At 48.1% G+C, this 16,911-nt stretch overlaps 1 protein-coding gene across 4 annotated transcripts in view; it reads right to left on the bottom strand.

The window, feature by feature from the left end:
* Nucleotides 1–16,571, bottom strand: part of GARIN5A (golgi associated RAB2 interactor 5A) — a 1,377,498-nt gene extending 1,360,927 nt beyond the window's left edge. For 2 of the 4 annotated variants that reach the window (XM_069605080.1, XM_069605071.1), the window contains exon 1: nt 16,354–16,491. The gene's annotated coding sequence lies outside the window, so the exon portion shown is untranslated. Of the gene's footprint in view, nt 1–16,353 lie in introns of all 4 variants that reach the window. The other 2 variants (XM_069605082.1, XM_069605076.1) reach the window with 2 other exon arrangements.
* Between the last annotated feature and the right edge of the window lie 340 nt (nt 16,572–16,911).

Here is a 16,911-nt window from a genome sequence, read left to right as displayed (position 1 = left end):
AAATTTCTAGCAGCCTGGCAGGGGCCATTTCGAATTATAGATAAGATCTCTCCTGTAGTGTATAAAATTTTGAAGAATTAAGGTGAAACAGCGATAGAGCAGTTTGTCCATGTAAATCAGATCAAGCCATGCCATCCCAGACACGAGACCAGGCGGCTTGAGCATGTAGAAACAGAAAGCCCTGGGGCTACTGCCCACTGATGCACACAATACAACAGAAAGTCCCTTGAACACAAAAAGATAAAATAAATGGGTACAGTCAGGAGGCAGTGACAGAGAAGTTAAAAAGTCGATTATTATAATGGCACATAAACACTGTAATATATGTAAATAAATAAATAATATAAAAAGTAAAAAAATAAATAAAAAAATATATATATAATGGAAGCTCATGGTCTGTGTGCAGAATGAAAATGCATTGAATTTAAAATGTTGTTTCATGTATGCTTATTTTCTTTTTAACCTGTTTTTAATTTCAGAAAAAAAAATGTTTTATTTTTGGCAAAAGGGTGAAGTTAGTATTGTGCTATATACTTAATCTGTTTCTTTTCTATTTTGGTTTAGAACATTAACTATTTATACCGGAGGTCACGGGAGACGATGGAATATGGAGTCCCCTGGATGAAGACCAAAAGATGCCTGCCTCCGGGTGGAGGTGAAGACAAAATAGCCGGAATGCCAAAGAAAAGATGACTTCTATAGAGAAGGATCCAAGAGTACCAAGATGAAAGAGTACCCAAATGAACCAAAAGAGGCAGACAAGAGTCCTGACATATGGAGTTCCACGTATTTATTATTTTAATTAATTAATTGTTTTAATCTGTTATGTTAATTATTTGTTTTAGTTAGTTGTTTTATTTTATTATTTTCAATTGACTTCAAGTATAAAACTGAAATACTGGACTGGACACTTCCATTGGGAAGGCAAATGTAGAACATTTTATAAGAATTGATAAATTCAGGTGAATTTTAATATTATATTGATTGAACAGTGACTTTCAATTTTCATCTTCACAACAAGAATGTTAATTGTATTGGATTGCTACATTTTTTAAAGAAGAAAAGGAACAAGTTGGATTTTTTCCAATTGTGGCTCGGATTAGCCAAATTCAAAAAAAGGAGGGTATATGTAGGATTGTTTAGCATGTTTTGGGAGCACAGAGTACAGCACCACTGCACAGGATCAATGTATAGCATGTTTTTTTTTTAAGTGCAGCGCCACTGCATGGGTTTGGTGCATTGATATAATGTGGTACAGCAAGACATGTGTTATTGAGCATTTTTATGCAGCGCCACTGCATGGGTTTAATGCAATTGTTTCAAGCTATGTGTTGCCAGTGTAACATGGACATATAAGTGAGGGCAGGTTATTCAGTCAAAAACGATTTTTACATATAGAAAGCAAATCATTTTTTTTCACAATTAAAAGCACACATTTGTACATTCAAAATGCGCACTATTTTTCACCTGAAATGCCTATGTTGCAAGAGACACATTTGAAAATTAATAAACTAACATCATTAACAACTAACCTGATCATAACCCACTAATAATAATGTGTTCTTCAGTGCAACATGGATGGAAAATGACAGGCTCTGAAAGTCATTATTTAAATGCACATTCAGTTGTTTTTTTTCTTTTTGCTCTGCTATTCTGTCCACAGTAACTGCAGGAAGCAAAGACCTCGAATAAGCAGGAAATCAGTTTGGTTACAGTTGCAACTGTATAAGCCAAGCCATTGTGTGCAGAGGGTGGTTAGGGGATGATAGAATTGTATTGGTTAGGATCCTTTGGTAGGAGGTAACCAGAGTTTTTTTGTTTAATCTCGAGGAAGGAGCTAGGGAGAGACATCTTGACACAGCTCGAAGAAGGACTGGGTTGATAGCTGGGGATGCCTGATTCCTAAAGCAGATTCAACTTGGTTGCAGAGACTGGGTTTTCCAGTCAACAAGTCCCAGTTTGAGTGACAGCAGATGCTTGTCCTTGCTGGGTGAATCCCTCCAGAAGGCGACCAGCCAAAGAAGTTACATACTGAATAAGCCTGGTGTGATGCTGGAAATGTATCAGAGGGACAGGGCCTCTGAATCCTTGTCCTCTTCTGCCTTTTATCGTGTGTTCTGTTATGTTTTCTGCCCAGGAATCCATTTGGGACTCCTGGCAGTGCAGCTCTCTCTTTTGGTTTGGTGAACAGACCCCTGGGATACCCTTATGGCACCCATGGGTGGGGGGGTACAACCCTGTGCCCCTAGTGTATGTTTTTGGGCACCTGTGGGTGGCCCACAGAGCAGGGTATGGGCTGGTGGCAGCTCCATGCTGAATTGGACAGGTGCTCTGGGTGTCCTCCATTTTGGGATACCCAGGCCCTGCCATTGGGATCAGTTGATTCCTGATAGAAACAAGATGGCCCCTGTGGCCTCTTGCTTTCTATTGCCTGTTGTCTTGTTTTCCCAAAGTCCTGGGATGCCCTGACTCTGTCCCTTCCCCCTGACTGGCTGTTGGGTGGAAGTTCCATATATGGTGTTGTTGTGAAGGCCCAGCTAGACTGACTGGAGCCTTCCCAGTGACTGTATGTTGTGGGTACCTCCTGTGGGTGGGACCTGGGTGAATGGAGTGTGTGACCAATATACACTCCTTGTTGTGGTTGTCTGGTTTCTGGCATGAGAGACAAAGACTGAGACAGCCCTGCCCGAAACTGGCCTGAATGCAGTGTGTAGTGTTGAATGGCTGGGTACTTGTCCCAATCCACATTCCTTGTTGTGAGTGTCTGAAAGGGAGGAGTGTGGCCTGAATGCACTGTGTGCCTGATTGGCTGACTGACTGCATGAATGCCCTTCTGTGTGATTGGCTGCTGTGTGTGTGCCAGCAGTGTGGATGAGAGACAGAATAGTATATCTGGGGACCTCTCACCACTGGAAATTGTTCAGAAGCATTCAGAAGCTGAGTCTCCACTCAAGAGTAACTGGATTTGCTGATCCTCGACGTCCAGCTGGAAGAAGAAGACTTGCTGTGGCATTTGCTTCGACGGAACTGAAGGTTGTCGAAATCGTCGAGGACTGACCCGAGAGAGGACCTGGTAAGGCGCCCTCTTCCCGTGCTCCGAGGGACCATCGAGCACCGCTGAATCTTCGCCGAAGCGCCCTGGAAGTCAGACCCTCGAAAGGCTGCCGACCCGAGACGGGACCGCCGAGGAGATCGAAGTGAAGCACCCGGACATCGACGCTGTCGAAGTCCATTGCCGTCGACCAGGGTTCGCAGGTCTGTGTAACCGCTGGAGGCCCGTCGAAGTTGTGTTGCCCAGCCGTGGGAACCACTTGACGCCGTGCCGCCGACGATCGGAGCCGTCCGCTCCATTGCCTAAGAACATTCAATCGAAGGACTCTCTCGACCGCATCGTCGACCGCTTATCCTGCCGGAGAAAGTCGAGGACGACCAACGCGCCGAGGAGAAACCTGCCGGTGGGTTTCCCGCCACCCGACGACCCCAAAGACTCGGACGACTCGACGCCCTTGCTGGGCTCCCGTCTCTACAATCTTTGCGGTCCAGAACTATTGTCATCGAGGTGCCCCGCACACCTCCGCCTTGCAGGACGCCGACGCCCCGACGCCGACGAGCACCGCTCGGACGGAGCTGCCGCCTCTTCGACAACGTTCGGCCTCGTTCGTCGACGGACGTTCGACGCCCCGTGCCTCCCGCCTGAAAAGGAAGGCATTCAAGAAGGGCCGTCGATTCCCCGTCGCCGAACAGCGAGTCCCTCGACGCTTGTCGACGCCTTTTCGAGGAACTCGACTCCACCAGGTACATTGGGGGGGTAAAAACATTATAGGAGAAAAATAGACTATTGAACAATATCTGGACTGGGCTGGGGTTATATCTCTTTATTTTGCAGGTTGCCCAGGTGGGGGGATCTCCACACAGAACTGTGTCCAGTAGCAAGGGCCAGTATTCTGCCTATTGTTTCAACCCTCTGTTATCTCTCCTCTCTCTATTGCTGGTTTCCTTCTTATTGATCTGTGTGCCATTTCTACAGTATTGTGAATGCACTTTAATGAGGTCTAATATTAGTGGTACCACTTTAGAATTGTAGATATTTACCATTGCTGATTTTCCTGAGCACAAAGTGCGTTATTGTGATAAGTGTACATAACCCTTGAATATTAATTATATAAAGACTGTGTTTTCAGTAATACAGTGTGTGGACATTCCTTTGTGGGGGCTTGGGGATACACTGTACTTAAGAACCAGCCTGCATCACCTCCTGAGAAGCTAGGCCTTGATTGCTCGTCCATCGCTACCGTATTAGAGAATCTTGGCTGGGGTCCTCTGTGCCTCCCCTCTACCATATAGAGAGCAGAAGTACAGACCCCCCCACCGGTCTTCTTTACAAAGCTGGTGGCAGCGGTGGGATGCTTATGGTTTTAAGACTCAGTGTATAACCGTGCCACTTACAAAATATCCGCACTTTTATTAGATTAAGGTTTGGGTGTGTACCAAATAACTGCATTACAAGCAATGGAGGCCATTGCAAATGGTAAATTGACTCGGATGAGCTTAGAGGCTCTCCAGAGTGCTTGTGAAGCCAGGGAGTTAGACTTTGTGGATAAGTCTAGGGCTGAGCTGATAGCTGCCCTGGTGGATTACCAGACTGATGGTGAAACTCTTGAGGAAGGGGGGGATGCAACCAGTGAGGACTCTGCCCCTGGGGTTGTCGCTGAATCTGTTTCTGGGAATGCCACCATTCCTGCTGCCTCTGTTCCAAACCCCAGCAATTCCATGGAACTTGAGTTATTGAGGATGAAGTTAGCCTTTGAATATCGCAAGTTGGAAATAGAAGCTGAGCTTAAGAAAGAGGAGCTGGCACAGCAAGTGGAACTCAAGAATAGGGATCTTGAACTCAGAAATAAGGACCTTGAACTCAAAAGCCAGGACACTGAATGTCAGAGAATCCAGCTAGAGAAAGCCAGAGTGGAGACTTCAGCTAGATCCAGTGAGAGTGTCAGGTCCCCAGCCACCAAGTTTATGAAAGATTTGGTTGGTGTGTTTGTGGAGGGTTCAGATATCCTCCAATGGATTGAAGCGTTTGAAATGGCTTGTGCAATTCATGATGTAGATAAAAGAGATTGGGCTAAGTGTTTGTTAAGCAGAGTGCCTCAAACTGGATATGACTGTATTCTGAAGCTGAGTGTGGAAGAAAGGGGTCAGTATGAGTGTATGAAGTCTGCTTTGATTGCCAAGTTTGGCAAGACACCTGCCCAATACCTTAAAAGGTTCAGGGAATTTAAGAAAAGAGAGAATGTGTCTTGGGTTGACTGGGTGAGTACTGCGCACATGAACATGATGGGGTGGATTGATGGATACAAGGTGAAAACTTTTGTTGAGTTGTCCCACCTCTTGTTTTTTGAGCATTTTTCTGAAGCCTGTTCACCAGAGCTGCGTCAGTATGTGGCTGACCAGAACATTTTGGACCCCTTTAAGCTGGCTAGGTTGGCTGACAAGTGGGTCTCCCACCGGGTGTCCCCTAAGGACTCCAGTGGGAAGGACAAGGACAAAGAAAAGGGGGCCTCTCAGAAAGCTGAGGAGTCCCAAAAGCAGTCACAGTCGGGTAAACCAAAACCTTCCTCTCCTAAGACCCAAAAATCTAGTGGGGATAAGTCCTCTGTGGGTGGGAATAAGAGTAGTGGTCCACCTGCTGCAAAGCAGGCTCCCAGTGGTTCCAGTACCGTACCCCGCACTCCTGGCACTTGTTGGGATTGTGGGGCTCTGGATCACAAAAGGGGTGACCCCAAGTGTAAAGGTAAGGCACTTGGAGTACAGGCTGTCAGCCTGACCTACCCTTACCCCGTGTCTGAGGTGGAGGCCACTGTCCTCCCCTCCTCTACAGGAATCACATTTGGTGCTCCAGTAGAGATTTCCTTAGTGTCCCTTGGGGCCTGGGACCAGTACGCAGAAGTACTGGCGACTATCCCGCAGAACACCCGTAGGTTTTTGAGAAGTGTCCTCTTGAATGGCCAGCCTTCTACTGGTTTGAGAGACACTGGGGCAAGCATGACAGTGGTGGACAGGACCCTGCTCAAGCCAGAGGACTATGTAGGTGCTCCTCTGAGAACCACCAGGTTAGCTGGTGGGCCTCCCAAATTATCGCCTGTAACCCTAGTCACACTCATGATTGGAGACAAGACAGCAAAGCTTCCTGTCCTGGTTCAGGACAATGTCCCTGCTAACATTCTGTTAGGAAATGATCTAGTAGAGTTGGGGTTGATCTCGGATGGTCTTCCCATGACTGCTGCTGCAGTCACTAGGTCACAGGTGACACCGGGTCTGGCTGTGAGTCAGGTATCCGAGCCAAAGGCGAGGCCTAAGGCAAGAAGAAGGAAGACCAAGAAGGCCACCTCTGTGGAGGGAACACCTTCTCTTCCTGCTGTTCCGACAGCACCCAATGGGATCCATGCTCCGGACGGGCTGGGTCCAGCGGAAAACCCAAACTCAACTCCTGTGGGAGAAGAGACAGAAGACTCTCCTGTGGGAGAGGTTCTCAACCCGGAGGATCATCCCGACCTTCAATGCTTGTTAGCTGAAGGGGGACCCTCCCGGGCAGACTTCTGTAAGGGACAGAGAGAGTGCCACTCTCTCGAGGGCCTGAGGAAACAGGCCCTGTCCCAGGCACAAGGTGAAGTGCCTAGGACATTCAAGATTTATTGGGAGGGTGAGCTCCTTGTTAGTGAGCCCACTAAGCCCGAACCTGGTGCCCGCAAGAGGTTGGTGGTACCCCAGGTTTACAGGCCCTTCCTACTGCAGTTGGCGCATGAGGTGCCCTTGGCTGGTCATCTTGGGACCAAGAAGACTAAGCAGAGGCTCTCTGCCCATTTCTACTGGCCACGGATGGGAGTAGAGGTGGAGTCCCACTGCAGGACCTGCCCAACTTGTCAGTTGTCTGGCAAGACTGGAGGCAGGGTCATTGCCCCACTGCAGCCATTACCAGTGGTTGGCACCCCATTTGAGAGGGTGGGCATCGACATCGTCGGTCCCCTTGACCCTCCCACTTCAGGTGGACATCGGTTCATCCTGGTCTTGGTAGATCATGCCACCAGGTACCCTGAGGCAATACCCCTTCGGACTGTTACTGCCAAGGTGGTTGCCAGGGCTCTCCTGGGCATTTTCACCCGTGTTGGATTCCCCAAGGAGGTTGTCTCTGACCGAGGATCCAACTTCATGTCTAGTTACATGAAAACCATGTGGAAAGAGTGCGGGGTAACCTACAAGTTCTCCACCTCTTACCACCCCCAGACCAATGGTCTGGTTGAGAGATTTAACAAAACTCTCAAGGGCATGCTAGGTGCTTTGGAAGAGCCCCTAAGGAGGAAATGGGATCTCCTCCTGCCATGCCTGCTGTTTGCTTACAGAGAGGTACCTCAAGAGGGTGTTGGTTTCAGCCCCTTTGAGTTACTCTTTGGACATCCCGTGAGGGGGCCCCTCGCCTTGATCCGAGAAGGCTTGGAAGCCACCCCTCCAGGTCCCGCCAAGCAAGTGGGGGACTATGTGTTAGGCCTCAGGCGGAGGATGACACAAATGATGGGTCAGGCAACAGCAAATCTCAAGGCCAGCCAGGAATTGAATAAGTACTGGCATGACCTGAAAGCTTCGCAAGTGGATTGGACTCCGGGACAGGAAATCCTTGTGATGGAGCCTACCAAGCCTAGAGCTTTGGCAGACAAGTGGACTGGACCCTTCAGGATCATCTCCAAGATGGGCGAAGTCAATTATCTGGTGGACATGGGAGCCTCTGGGGTAGCCCCCCAGGTATTCCATGTCAACAGGCTCAAGCCTTTCCACAGGCGAGCAGAAGTCTCATGTCTCTTGCTAGCTTCAGGGCAAGAAGAGGATGAGAGTGAGCCCCTTCCTGATTTGCTGCATAGCAACCCTCAGGATGGCTCAGTGGAGGGAGTACAACTCTCTCCCGATTTGACAACAGAGCAGCAGAGGGCCTGCCGGGCTTTGCTCCAGCAGTATGCCCCTCTGTTTTCACTGACACCGGGCCTTACACCGTGGTGTAAGCACGAAATTGACACTGGTGACAGTGTGCCTGTCAAAAGCAGGAGCTATCGTATGTCAGATACCGTCAAAAACCACATCCAGGCTGAGGTCGCCAAGATGTTGGATCTGGGTGTTATTGAACCCTCCACCAGTCCCTGGTCCAGTCCAGTGGTCCTTGTCCCCAAGGCAAGTTCCCCGGCGGGTACCAAGGATTGGAGGTTCTGTGTGGACTACCGAGGAGTCAATGCCGTCACCAAAACTGACGCGCACCCATTGCCCAGGGCTGATGAGCTCGTGGACACTATAGGTGCTGCCAAATTTGTGAGCACCTTTGACCTTACCTCAGGCTATTGGCAAATAGCTCTGACGGACCATGCCAAGGAAAAGACGGCATTCTCCACACCTGAGGGACTCTACCAGTTTAGGGTCATGCCCTTTGGGTTGAAGAATGCCCCTGCCACCTTCCAGAGATTGGTCAACCATGCGCTCAGTGGGCTGGAAGCCTTTTGTGTGGCTTACTTAGACGACATTGCCGTCTACAGTTCCACCTGGGAAGAGCATTTGACACATCTGGATAAGGTGTTGCAGGCCTTGAAAAGGGCTAACCTCACTATCAAGGCCACCAAGTGCCAGATAGCTCAGGGGAAAGTTACCTATCTTGGTCATGAGGTAGGAGGGGGTCAAATCCAACCTCTCTCCAGTAAAGTACAGGACGTACAGAACTGGGAGACTCCCACTACTCAAACCCAGGTGAGAGCCTTTTTGGGCCTCACTGGGTACTATCGCAATTTCATGGCAGACTATGGAACCATAGCTGCACCCCTGACAGCTCTAACTTCGCCCAAACAGCCTAGGAAGGTTAATTGGACTGAAGACTGTCAGAGGGCCTTTGGTGGCTTGAAAGAAAGTCTGTGTAGGGCACCTGTGTTGAGTGCGCCTGACTACAGCCGACCCTTTATCGTCCAGACGGATGCCTGCGACACCGGAATTGGAGCTGTCTTGTCCCAGTTAGATGACAAAGGGAGAGAACATCCTATCATATTCATCAGTAGACAACTCAAGGGTAGAGAACTTAGGTGGGCTACTGTTGAAAAGGAATGTTTTAGTATAGTTTGGAGCCTTAGGCGTTTTAGGCCCTACCTTACGGGGTCCACCTTCAAGGTCCAAACAGATCATAAGCCCCTGAAGTGGCTTATGCAGATGAAGGGTGAGAATCCGAAATTGCTCAGGTGGTCGATTAGCCTACAAGGGCTAGACTTCACCATAGAGCACAGACCAGGGAAGAGTCACGATAATGCAGATGGCCTTTCCAGAAGGTATGTTGACCGTCTGGATGAGGGTGTCTATCCCGTGGGAGATTAGGCACCCTCCACCTCAGTCTGGGGGGGGCGACTGTGATGCTGGAAATGTATCAGAGGGACAGGGCCTCTGAATCCTTGTCCTCTTCTGCCTTTTATCGTGTGTTCTGTTATGTTTTCTGCCCAGGAATCCATTTGGGACTCCTGGCAGTGCAGCTCTCTCTTTTGGTTTGGTGAACAGACCCCTGGGATACCCTTATGGCACCCATGGGTGGGGGGGTACAACCCTGTGCCCCTAGTGTATGTTTTTGGGCACCTGTGGGTGGCCCACAGAGCAGGGTATGGGCTGGTGGCAGCTCCATGCTGAATTGGACAGGTGCTCTGGGTGTCCTCCATTTTGGGATACCCAGGCCCTGCCATTGGGATCAGTTGATTCCTGATAGAAACAAGATGGCCCCTGTGGCCTCTTGCTTTCTATTGCCTGTTGTCTTGTTTTCCCAAAGTCCTGGGATGCCCTGACTCTGTCCCTTCCCCCTGACTGGCTGTTGGGTGGAAGTTCCATATATGGTGTTGTTGTGAAGGCCCAGCTAGACTGACTGGAGCCTTCCCAGTGACTGTATGTTGTGGGTACCTCCTGTGGGTGGGACCTGGGTGAATGGAGTGTGTGACCAATATACACTCCTTGTTGTGGTTGTCTGGTTTCTGGCATGAGAGACAAAGACTGAGACAGCCCTGCCCGAAACTGGCCTGAATGCAGTGTGTAGTGTTGAATGGCTGGGTACTTGTCCCAATCCACATTCCTTGTTGTGAGTGTCTGAAAGGGAGGAGTGTGGCCTGAATGCACTGTGTGCCTGATTGGCTGACTGACTGCATGAATGCCCTTCTGTGTGATTGGCTGCTGTGTGTGTGCCAGCAGTGTGGATGAGAGACAGAATAGTATATCTGGGGACCTCTCACCACTGGAAATTGTTCAGAAGCATTCAGAAGCTGAGTCTCCACTCAAGAGTAACTGGATTTGCTGATCCTCGACGTCCAGCTGGAAGAAGAAGACTTGCTGTGGCATTTGCTTCGACGGAACTGAAGGTTGTCGAAATCGTCGAGGACTGACCCGAGAGAGGACCTGGTAAGGCGCCCTCTTCCCGTGCTCCGAGGGACCATCGAGCACCGCTGAATCTTCGCCGAAGCGCCCTGGAAGTCAGACCCTCGAAAGGCTGCCGACCCGAGACGGGACCGCCGAGGAGATCGAAGTGAAGCACCCGGACATCGACGCTGTCGAAGTCCATTGCCGTCGACCAGGGTTCGCAGGTCTGTGTAACCGCTGGAGGCCCGTCGAAGTTGTGTTGCCCAGCCGTGGGAACCACTTGACGCCGTGCCGCCGACGATCGGAGCCGTCCGCTCCATTGCCTAAGAACATTCAATCGAAGGACTCTCTCGACCGCATCGTCGACCGCTTATCCTGCCGGAGAAAGTCGAGGACGACCAACGCGCCGAGGAGAAACCTGCCGGTGGGTTTCCCGCCACCCGACGACCCCAAAGACTCGGACGACTCGACGCCCTTGCTGGGCTCCCGTCTCTACAATCTTTGCGGTCCAGAACTATTGTCATCGAGGTGCCCCGCACACCTCCGCCTTGCAGGACGCCGACGCCCCGACGCCGACGAGCACCGCTCGGACGGAGCTGCCGCCTCTTCGACAACGTTCGGCCTCGTTCGTCGACGGACGTTCGACGCCCCGTGCCTCCCGCCTGAAAAGGAAGGCATTCAAGAAGGGCCGTCGATTCCCCGTCGCCGAACAGCGAGTCCCTCGACGCTTGTCGACGCCTTTTCGAGGAACTCGACTCCACCAGGTACATTGGGGGGGTAAAAACATTATAGGAGAAAAATAGACTATTGAACAATATCTGGACTGGGCTGGGGTTATATCTCTTTATTTTGCAGGTTGCCCAGGTGGGGGGATCTCCACACAGAACTGTGTCCAGTAGCAAGGGCCAGTATTCTGCCTATTGTTTCAACCCTCTGTTATCTCTCCTCTCTCTATTGCTGGTTTCCTTCTTATTGATCTGTGTGCCATTTCTACAGTATTGTGAATGCACTTTAATGAGGTCTAATATTAGTGGTACCACTTTAGAATTGTAGATATTTACCATTGCTGATTTTCCTGAGCACAAAGTGCGTTATTGTGATAAGTGTACATAACCCTTGAATATTAATTATATAAAGACTGTGTTTTCAGTAATACAGTGTGTGGACATTCCTTTGTGGGGGCTTGGGGATACACTGTACTTAAGAACCAGCCTGCATCACCTCCTGAGAAGCTAGGCCTTGATTGCTCGTCCATCGCTACCGTATTAGAGAATCTTGGCTGGGGTCCTCTGTGCCTCCCCTCTACCATATAGAGAGCAGAAGTACAGACCCCCCCACCGGTCTTCTTTACACCTGGTAATTATCTTGCTGAGGTGTGGGGGCTGAGTGTGTACGAAAATATTCAGTCAGTGTAGGAAAGGAGATTCCTGTGCTTTACCCACGTGTTTAATGTTGCAAATTGAATTCTTGTCTCCGCCACTCTCTTTTCAGTGTATCACAAATAATGCTGTTACTGTGCTATTTCATTTATTTCTGTAAAGAGTGAGATCGTGTTTAAATGCAACTTTTATAATACACAAAAATATCTGAAAGCAGACGGGTGGTGTGTTTTATATTTACCAATACAGTGCTGATGATGTGGGGAAATGTTTAGACAGTGCAATTGTCATTTTCAAGGTAGCTAAAAATAAGATTTAGCTGCAGCTGTGTGCATGTCATTCAGTATGAGCAATTATAAACGACTGTGTGTGTTATAGCCTTTTTGCTGAAGGTACATGAGTCAGCAAAAATAGAGACCCGGGACATAGTTCACTACCGTATATAAGTTAGTGAAAAATACCACATGATAGCTCGCTGCCGTAGATAAGACAGCGAGAAATTGCCCCTGGTGGCACACTAAAAGTGAAAATGTGGTGTTCCTGAAATGCAAGCCTGAGGTCTCTATAGTGATTACATGAAAAATCTAAACAAAAATAAAGGGCTCTGGATATTGGGGCCACAAATAAAACAAGGGAATTATGCTCACCAAAATACCACCAACCATGCATACCAACCACGCATACCAACCACGCATGTCTGTGTACTGAAATAATGCATATCCACTGTATTATTATTATACATAACCCAATCTGAATACAAGGAGTGATTGTTGCTAAATTATTTTTGGCGGTAAGAAAATACCGACAGGCCCCAAATCTACACAAAATACCCAACACCTCCCAATGGGTTGTGCTGTATCATGCGTGCTATTTGAACAGTTCAATTCTTTTTTCCAGTGGGCCTTTCAAAAACAGGTACCAGGGGCACAAGTAATGCATTATTCAGATGAGTTCCTGTTGGTGAGACCACCGGCAACAGGTGATTGCCAAAGGGCACTGGCAGAAATGATAAACATGGCAGCACAGTGGGACATAACCCTGGCAGCCTAAAAGACAACAAAGCCAGCAACAAACATCATTTTCATAGGGCTTGAAATAGATAACACAGTAGGGATCTGCAAGATTCCTAGCACAAAAGTAGGGGATCTGTTGGAAAAAAACAAGAAAATGGGGAATAAAGATAAGAGCTCAGTCAGGGAAATACAGTCACTGGCGGGATGTTTGAATTTTGCAGCTAGGATAATACCACAAGGAAAGGTCTTCGCAAGAAGCTTAGAACTAAAGACAAAAGCATGTAGCAAACCCCATCTACACATTAGGATGGGGGAAGAATTGAAGAAAGACCTAAAAGTATGGGAAGATTTTCTCACATACTTCAATGGTACAAGACGTTGGCACACGCCATTGAACTCAAGTGACAGAAGGGTGCTCTTCACAGATGCAGCAGGGAACAAAGGTTTTGGGGCCATCCTGCAGTCAGACTGAATTGCTGGAGAATGGGCAGAATCATGGCACCCAGCAGGCTGGACCAAAATATTACGCTTTTAGAGATTACACCTATTTAGTTAGCATTGCACATCTGTTCAAACACTGAGCTTACTGCATGGTCTGACAATATTGCAGTGGTGAGAATTATCAACCAAAGAACAACCAAATGCCAACTGGTGCTAAAAGTTCTAAGATCCATCACTAAAATTACGTTGTTTGAAAATATTGTGATCATGGCAAAGCACATTGCAGGAACAGACAATAACATTGCGGATGCTTTATCACATTTGCAGCCGTCAAAATTTCGCCAAATGGCACCCAATGCCCAGAAACATATGACAGAGATCCCAAAGAACTGCTGGGAGAGTCTGGAAAATTAACAAAACCAGCATCAATGCCAACACCTAATGGCCGGAGCCGGGATGTACAACCTGATCCTTCAAACACCTCAAAGACGGGTGAATGCAGTAAAACTTTGGCCACGAAAAATACAGACCCTGTCATGGGATTCCTTTTAGAGCTGGCCAAGAGAGCCTTGGCAGACAGCACAACATCCCAATATAGTAAGTGTCTGAAAACGGTACTAAATGTGTCTAGGCTAACCCATGTAGAATTGTTGACAACAAAGGATATTAATGCATTTTTAAGGTGGGCAATCAGGGTTTTAAAAAGGAATGGGCAAGAAGACACCTGACAGAAGTTTCATATTTCTCTAAACGACAGGGTGACTCTGATGCCACACAGAGTTCTCTGATTTCATATCCATGGAAAGGCTGGGGAAAAGGTAGAAGGGCTCCAGGTAGACAAAAGGTGCCCTTTATACTTCACAAAGCTAGTTAAAATAACATGCCTATTAGAGGACATATGTTCAAACTCCTACGAAACCTTGCTGTTCAGAACAGCCTTTTCACTTGCATATTTTGGAGCTTTCAGGGTGAGCGAGCATCAAGCACCAAAGCCATCAATGGCCTCGGAATGATGGACACAAGGGTGAGAGCGGACAGCATCACCATTGACGTCCAGAAATCCAAAACAGGAGTAAAAAGAGAAGTAAATATCTATTGTATTGACGATGCAAACAACTGCCCAGTATGTATCACAAACCAATATTGCTCACCGCGCCCACTAGTAGAAGGGAGATTCCTGATACAAAGGGACACCTTGGCCCCGAGTCATTATCAATTCAAAGGTATACTGATGAAAGCCAATGGAAAAGAAGAATGGACCCCAAAGGAGTTTGGGACCCACTCATTTCGAATTGGCGCAGCGACAACTGCATGGCAGGGGGGCCTGGGTTCACAACAAGTAAAAAACATAGGAGGGTGGAAATTGGAATGTTTTAAGAAATACATAAAACCAGAACTAATATAACTTGTTGTCTCCCCCCAAACAGATCAGGAGGTACCACTAAAATCAGCCTGGATAATAGGGCACTCATTTGTTTTCAGAACAGGGCGATGGGCGGAGGAAACCAAAGAAGAACGACATTTAGGAACACCATCACCTCATGGTGGAGTTACAGGGGACTCCGCTGGCCAGACATCCATGAAAAATTGGCAGATTTAGTGGCTTACAGGGACCCACCCAAACTCTTAGTCATACACCTAAGGGGACACGACCTAGTACCTTTGGGTAGGAGAAACCTATTGGAAGACACTTGGGCCTCACTAGCAGACATCGCCCACAATTGGAAGGGCACATTTTTATTCATCCATGCTACCCAGGAAAACCTGGCTGGGAGCTGATTCATTTAAAGCCGTGGACACCGCTAGGAAGCAACTGAATAGAGGGATAGAAAACATACATGCCAACTCTCCCGATTTAGGCGGGAGACTCCTGATTTTTAAGTAAAAAATGCATCTATTTTTCACGTTCTCCCGCATGTAATCAATCTAGCCCCAATGTATTCCTATGGGAAAATGTACATCTCCCGAATTCCCTGACAAAATCTCCCTACCAGGTGCGGAATGTTGGCATGTATGAGAAAAGGTTTACACAACTAGGGGAATGGGGTTCATAAGACACAGCACCATAACCCTAGCCAACCCAGATCTTTTCCACAAAGACGGAACACATTTATCAGTAGCAGGTATGGAACAATTTCAAAGAGAAATAATAGACACCCTCACAAACAGGGGCTGTCAATACCAACTTTTGGGGGAACCTGGATGGCCGACAACCCGCCCAGGTGTGGCGGCACGGGCCAGAGGGTGCAACCTCAGGACCCTGTGCCCAAAAGTACAGCAAATTATGGTTACTGTAATTATGATTATGTTTGTTATGACCATACGTTGTCATAGCTCTCAACCATTTGTGTTGCAAAGGCGGGTGAAATCTCCCGATTTCGTTTTTGGCGGGTGAGACAGCCCTTTACAAGGCGGGTGACACCCGCCAAAAGCGTGTGAGTTGAGAGCTATGACTTTGTGCAATAAAAATCCACGGCCTTTTATTGCCAACACTCAACCAATGTCTACTACATTGGGGGGAAAGATAATGTGGTCATACCTAGGTTTGTGTTTTTCTCCTGTCCGCATGATCTGGGACCACTGGTTACATACATGCCAACCCTCCCAATTTAGGTGGGAGACTCCCGAATTTTCCATGAGAAATATTGCTTTTTCTCACGTTCTCCCGCCTAAGATAACTCCAGCGCCAATACATTTCTATGAGAAAAACGACGACTGCCGATTTTCTCACTCAAAACTCCCTCTTAAGTGCGCCTTAATGTTGGCATGTATGTGGTTACTATTTTCAATTTAAAAAACGACTACATAGTGTTTGCTGTAAACCAACCTCCCTAGATATCAATCCACTCCAATACATTTGGACATTTCAAATGAACAGCATTTCGATTTCTGTGCAAGAATTTTAACAGGATACGAACTATGGCTCCAATTCTGTCAGCGCGTGGGCAGGTATTTTTTTGTAGCGCCCCTCCTCCTCCCTAGCGGCGGTTATATCTCCGGACGCACGCGCATCAACTCCCACCCCCCCTCACTAACTTGGTTCTTCGCCGCCCCTTAGTTATTGCGCCCCCTGGTGCCACCTCCCCTCTGTTTTCCCTCTGACGCCTGCTCACCTCCAGTTTCGTCTCGGGGCCGCCTCATCTCGGGCCCCAGCTCTGGTTTTTCGCTGGTGTCGCTAACTCGGCAGCTCCTCTGCCAGTCTGAGAGGGGCACGAGGGAGGAGGGGCGGTGTCACTGCCTCACTGTGACATACAAAGCTCAAGGCGAGCAGGTGGCGCACAATGATCCGCTAAGGAGGGACACAGCTGTGGAGGCTGCAGACCCGGAAATCGTGCGCACCTTCCAAACCCGGGATCATTCCGAAAAGGAAACAGTCACTGGGTCAAGTAGAGGTCAAAACAGCCCAAAAGAGGGGCCCCGAACAGGTGGGCATGCTCCGAGAACGGGTTTGTTCCCGAGAAAGTCCTGGGAGTTGGAACTTCTGTCACAGATGTCGCAAGAAAGAAAGAAAGAAAGAAAGAAAGAAAGAGAGAAAGAGAGAAAGAGAGAAAGAAAGAAAGAAAGAAAGAAAGAAAGAAAGAAAGAAAGAAAGAAAGAAAGAAAGAAAGAAAGAAAGAAAGAAAGAAAGAAAGAAAGAAAGAAAGAAAGAAACGGCGCGTTGGACCATAATT

Source organism: Ambystoma mexicanum, chromosome 1p, assembly GCF_040938575.1.
Source record: "Ambystoma mexicanum isolate Mex_15411 chromosome 1p, UKY_AmexF1_1, whole genome shotgun sequence".
Classification (NCBI taxonomy): Eukaryota; Metazoa; Chordata; class Amphibia; order Caudata; family Ambystomatidae; genus Ambystoma; species Ambystoma mexicanum.
The sequence above is the reverse complement of the archived record's forward strand: the minus strand, read 5'-3'. Positions and strand labels throughout refer to the sequence as shown.